Genomic DNA, 6,129 nt, shown 5'->3' on the forward strand with positions numbered 1-6,129 from the left:
GATATACTCTCGAACTTAATTCAGTTATGTCAGAATGACAGGGTGACCCGTGACAATCACCCACTATCTTCGTTACTCGCTTAGCCAAGATCCGTGTGCCTAAAAACCACAAGCGGTCTACATGATGTTCAACGTAGTCATTGGACGACAGCTAGAGTATACTCTCTTGGGTCTCTAATCCACGGACCGAGTCCACGTGGTTAGAACCTTTGTGGTATAGGCTAGAAACAATTGGCAGCATTCCTGAGATCCAGAAAGTCTAAACCTTGTCTGTGGTATTCCAAGTAGGATCTGGGACGGGATGACTGTGACGAGCTTCAAACTCACGACTGTTGGGCGCAGTGACAGTGTGCAAAAGGATAGAGAGATCCTATTCCGACACGAGTGGGAACCGATAGATGATTAGCTATGCGGTAGCTGTGCCTAGTATTTTTCATCCGAGACGAGAAATCCGACAGTTGATTAGCCGTACAGAAACTGTAGCCTGACCATTTTCACTGAGAGGATCATACAGCTTGCCATGGAAGGGAGGACGCATGATTAGATGAAGACAATAAGAAACCAGAGGTTCAAAAGCAACAAAGCATCTCCAAACGCTTATCTGAAATTCCCACCAATGAATTACATAAGTATCTCTATGTTATTTTTCGTTTTATTTACCTTTTAACTATCAATACCTCATAACCATTTGAATCCGCCTGACTGAGATTTACAAGATGACCATAGCTTGCTTCAAGCCGTCAATCTCCATGGGATCGACCCCTACTCACGTAAGGTATTACTTGGACGACCCAGTGCACTTGCTGGTTAGTTGTGCAGAGTTGTGAAAAGTGTGATCACAATTTTGTGCACCAGAGGTACAGAGGGATGCTAAGGAAATGCCCCTCTAAAATGTTATTAGAATGGGTGCAGTTAGACATCTTCTACTATGGGCTTACAGAAAAGGCCCAGATGTCTCTAGACCACTCAACTGGAGGATCTATACACATGACTAGTGGATGACTAATTCTGGTGAAAAAGTGGCGTTAAACGCCTAGTGGATGACTAATTCTGGCGTCCAAACGCCAGAAAAGGGTGGCAATCTAGCGTTAAACGCCCATACAACCCCCAATTCTGGCATTCAAACACCAATGAGGGATCAGACACCTACAAGTGCTGATAACAACCCCCTTAAGCAGGCTTCTCCAACCACTTCTGTAGGTAGTAAACCTGCAGCAACTAAGGTTGAAGACTATAAAGCCAAGATGCCTTATCCTCAAAAACTCCACCAAACAGAACAGGATAAACAATTTACCCGCATTGCAGACTATCTCAGGACTCTTAAAATAAAGATTCCGTTTGCAGAGGCACTTGAGCAAATACCCTCTTATGCTAAGTTCATGAAAGAAATCTTAAGTCATAAGAAGGATTTGAGAGAAACTAAAAAAGTTTTCCTCACTGAAGAATGCAGTGCAGTCATTCTGAAAAGCTTACCTGAGAAGCTTAAAGATCACAGAAGCTTTATGATACCATGCACATTAGATAATGCTTGTACCAAGATAGCTTTATGTGATCATGAGGCAAGTATCAACTTGATACCTGCATCCATTATCAAAAAGCTTGATTTGACTAATGAAGTTAAACTGACCTGGATATTCCTCCAACTTGCTGATGGCTCCACTAAAATTTCATCAGGCATAACTGAGGACATGATTGTCAAGGTTGGGCCATTTGCCTTTCCCACTAACTTTGTGGTGCTGGAAATGGAGGAGCACAAGAGTGCAACTCTCATTCTAGAAAGACCTTTCCTAGCAACTAGACGAACCCTCATTGATGTCCAAAAGGGGAGGTGACCCTGAGACTCAATGAGGATGGGTTTAAGTTAAATGCTATCAAAGCTATGCAGCATCCAGACACCCCAAACGACTGCATGAGCGTTGATATTATTGACTCTCTGGTGGAAGAGGTCAATATGACTGAGAGTCTCAAATCAGAGCTAGAGGACATTTTTAAAGATGTTTAGCCTGATCTGGAGGAACTAGAGAAAACAAAAGAACCTCTGAAAACTCCTCAGGACGAGGAGAAGCCTCCTAATCCCAAGCTCAAACTACTACCAGCATCCCTGAAATATGCATTTCTGGGAGAGGATGACACTTTTCCCGTGATCATAAGCTTTGCTTTAGAACCACAGGAAGAGAAAGCACTAATTCAGGTGCTAAGGACACACAAGACAGCTCTTGGGTGGTCCATAAGTGATCTTAAGGGCATTAGCCCAGCCAAATGCATGCACAAGATCCTATTGGAGGATGATGCTAAGCCAGTGGTTCAACCACAGAGGCGGCTAAATCCAGCCATGAAGTAGGTGGTGCAGAAAGAGGTCACTAAATTATTAGAGGCTGAGATTATTTATCCTATTTCTGATAGCCCCTGGGTGAGCCCTGTCCAAGTTATTCCCAAGAAAGGAGGAATGACAGTGGTTCATAATGAAAAGAATGAAATGGTTCCTACAGGAATAGTTACAGGGTGGCGTATGTGTATTGACTACAGAAGGCTCAGTACAGCCACCAGAAAGAATCATTTTCCTTTACCATTCATAGACCAGATGCTAGAGAGACTAGCAGGTCATGAATACTACTACTTCTTGGATGGCTATTCAGGTTACAACCACATTGCAGTAGATCGTCGGGATCAAGAGAAAACAGCATTCACATGTCCATCTGGGGTATTCACCTACAGAAGGATGCCATTTGGTCTATGCAATGCACCTGCAACCTTTCAGAGGTGCATGCTCTCTATATTTTCTGATATGGTGGAGAAATTTCAGGAAGTCTTCATGGATGACTTCTGGTACACGAAATCGTGATTTCACACACTTTCTTCACAACTCCGTGTAGCTGACCAGCAAGTGCACCGGGTCGTCCAAGTAATACCTTACGTGAGTAAGGGTCGATCCCACGGAGATTGTCAGCTTGAAGCAAGCTATGATCATATTGCAAATCTCAATCATACAGATTCAAATAATTATGGGATTTTAATAATTAAAAGACGGATAAAACATAAAATAGGATAGAGATACTTATGTAATTCATTGGTAGGAATTTCAGATAAGCGTATAGAGATACTTTGTTCCTTTTGAATCCTTGCTTTCCTACTGCCTTCATCCAGTCATGCGTACTCCTTTCCATGGCAAGCTGTATGTTGGGGGATTACCGTTGTCAATGGCTACGGTCCGTCCTCTCTGTGAAAATGGTCCGGATACGGGTTACTAGGGCTAATCATCTGTCAGTTCTCATTTGTGTTGGAATAAGATCCAATGATCCTTTTGCGCACTGTCACTGCGTGCAGCACTCGCGAGTTTGAATCTTGTCACAGTCATCCCATCCCAGATCCTACTCGGAATACCACAGACAAGGTTTAGAATTGTTGGATCTAAAGAATGCTGCCAATTGATTCTAGCTTATACCACGAAGACTCTGATCTCACGGAATGGAAGGCTCTATTGTCAGGAGAGGCAACCATGTGTCGTGGACCAGGAGGCCAATAGATATGCATTCAAGCTTTTTTTCAGGTAGAACGGAAGTGGTTGTCAGGCACGCATTCGTACGTGAGAATGGTGATGAGTGTCACTTGATCATCACATTCATCATGTTGAAGTGCGAATGAATATCTTAGAACAAGAATAAGCTTGAATTGAATAGAAAACAGTAGTAATTGCATTAATTCAAGAGGAACAGCAGAGCTCCACACCTTAATCTATGAGATGTAGAAACTCCACCATAGAAAATACATAAGTGATAATGGTGTTCATTGGTTTTGGCCCCAGAGGGGGAACTAGAATAACCAAGATGTCTAATACAATGAGAAAAAGTAATATTTATACTAAAACTAGTAACTAGGGTTTACAGAAAATGAGTAACTAAGGTAGATAGTGCAGAAATCCATTTCTGGGTCCCACTTAGTGTGTGCTTGGGCTGAGCAGTGAAGCTTTCACGTGCATATGCTTTTCTTGGAGTTAAACACCAACTCTGGTGCTAGTTTGGGCGTTTAACTCCAACTTTTATGCCAGTTCTGGCGTTTAATGCCAAAAAAGGGTCTCTGACTGGCGTTTTGATGCCAATTTGGGCCATCAAATCTCGAAAAAAGTATGGACTATTATACATTGCTGGAAAGCCCAAGATATCTACTTTCTAACGCAATTAAGACCGTGCCAATTGAGCTTCTGTAGCTCCAGAAAATCCACTTCGAGTGCAGGGAGGTAAGCATCCAATAGCATCTGCAGTCCTTCCTCAGCCTCTGAATCAGATTTTTGCTCAGGTCCCTCAATTTTAGCCAGAAATACCTGAAATCACAGAAAAACATACAAACTCATAGTAAAGTACAGAAATGTGATATTAGCATAAAAACTAATAATTATATACTAAAAACAAACTAAATCATACTAAAAACTACTTAAAAACAATGCCAAAAAGCGTATAAATTATCCGCTCGTCACAACACCAAACTTAAATTGTTGCTTGTCCCCAAGCAACTGAAAACACAATAGGATAAAAAGAAGAGAATATACAATAAATATCATAATATCAATAAAACTTAGTCATAATTAGATGAGCAGGGCTAATAGCTTTTTGCTTCTGAACAGTTTTGGCATCTCACTTTATCCTTTGAAGTTCAGAATGATTGGCATCTCTAGGAATTCAGAATTAAGATAGCGTTATTGATTCTCCTAGTTCAGCCTGTTGATTCTTGAACACAGCTACTTTATGAGTCTTGGCCGTGACCCTAAGCACTTTATTTTCCAGTATTACCACCAGATACATAAATGCCACCTTGATTCAGCCGCTTAGGCCAGGATTTTATTCCTTTAGGCCCTCTTATCCATTAATGCTCAAAGCCTTGGATCCTTTTTACCCTTGCCTTTTGGTTTAAAGGGCTATTGGATTTTTTTGCTTGCTTCTTCTTTCTTCTCTTTTCTCTTTTTTTCGTCACTTTTTCTTTTTCACTGCTTTTTCTTGCTTCAAGAATCAATTTCATGATTTTTCAGATTATCAATAACATTTCTCTTTGTTCATCATTCTTTCAAGAGCCAACAATTTTAACATTCATAAACTTCACTATAAAAAAATATGCACTATTCAAGCATTCATTCAGAAAAACAAAAAGTATTGCCACCACATCAAAATAATTAAACTAATTTCAAGATAAAATTTGAAATTCATGTACTTCTTGTTCTTCTGTAATTAGGAGCATTTTTCATTTAAGAAAGGTGATGGGTTCATGGAATTATTCATAACTTTAAGACATAGACACTAGACACTAATGATCATGTAATGAAGACACAAACATGGATAACACATAAAGCATAAAAATTGAAAAATAGAAAAATAAGAACAAGGAAATTAAAGAACGGGTCCACCATAGTGATCGCGGCTAGTTCTTCTTCTTGAAGATCCTATGGAGTGCTTGAGCTCCTCAATGTCTCTTCCGTGCCTTTGTTGCTCTTCCCTCATGGCTATTTGATCCTCTCTAATTTCATGGAGAATAATGGAGTGCTCTTGGTGCTCCATCCTTAGTTGCTCCATATTGGAACTCAAATCTCGTAAAGAGGTGTTGAGTTGCTCCCAATAGTTGTGCGGAGGAAAATGCATCCCTTGAGGTATCTCAGGGATTTCTTGATAAGGGACTTCCTCATGCTCTTGTTGAGGTCCATGAGTGGGCTCTCTTATTTGCTCCATCCTCTTTTTAGTGATGGGCTTGTCCTCTTCAATGAGGATGTTTTCCTCTATGACAATTCCAGCTAAATTGCATAGGTGAGAGATAAGATGAGGAAAGGCTAACCTTGCTAAAGTAGAGGTTTTGTCAACCACTTTGTAGAGTTCTAGAGATATGACCTCATAAACTTATACTTCCTCTCCAATCATGATGCTATGGATCATGATAGCCCGATCTATAGTCACTTCAGATCGGTTGCTAGTAGGAATGATGGAGCGTTGGATGAATTCCAACCATCCTCTAGCCACGGGTTTAAAGTCATGCCTTCTCAATTGAACCGGCTTGCCTTTGGAGTCTCTTTTCCACTGAGCTCCTTCCACACATATGTCCATGAGGACTTGGTCTAACCTTTGATCAAAGTTGACCCTTCTAGTGTAGGGG

The sequence above is a fragment of the Arachis duranensis genome, chromosome 10 (assembly GCF_000817695.3).
Source record: "Arachis duranensis cultivar V14167 chromosome 10, aradu.V14167.gnm2.J7QH, whole genome shotgun sequence".
In the NCBI taxonomy this organism is placed as follows: domain Eukaryota; kingdom Viridiplantae; phylum Streptophyta; class Magnoliopsida; order Fabales; family Fabaceae; genus Arachis; species Arachis duranensis.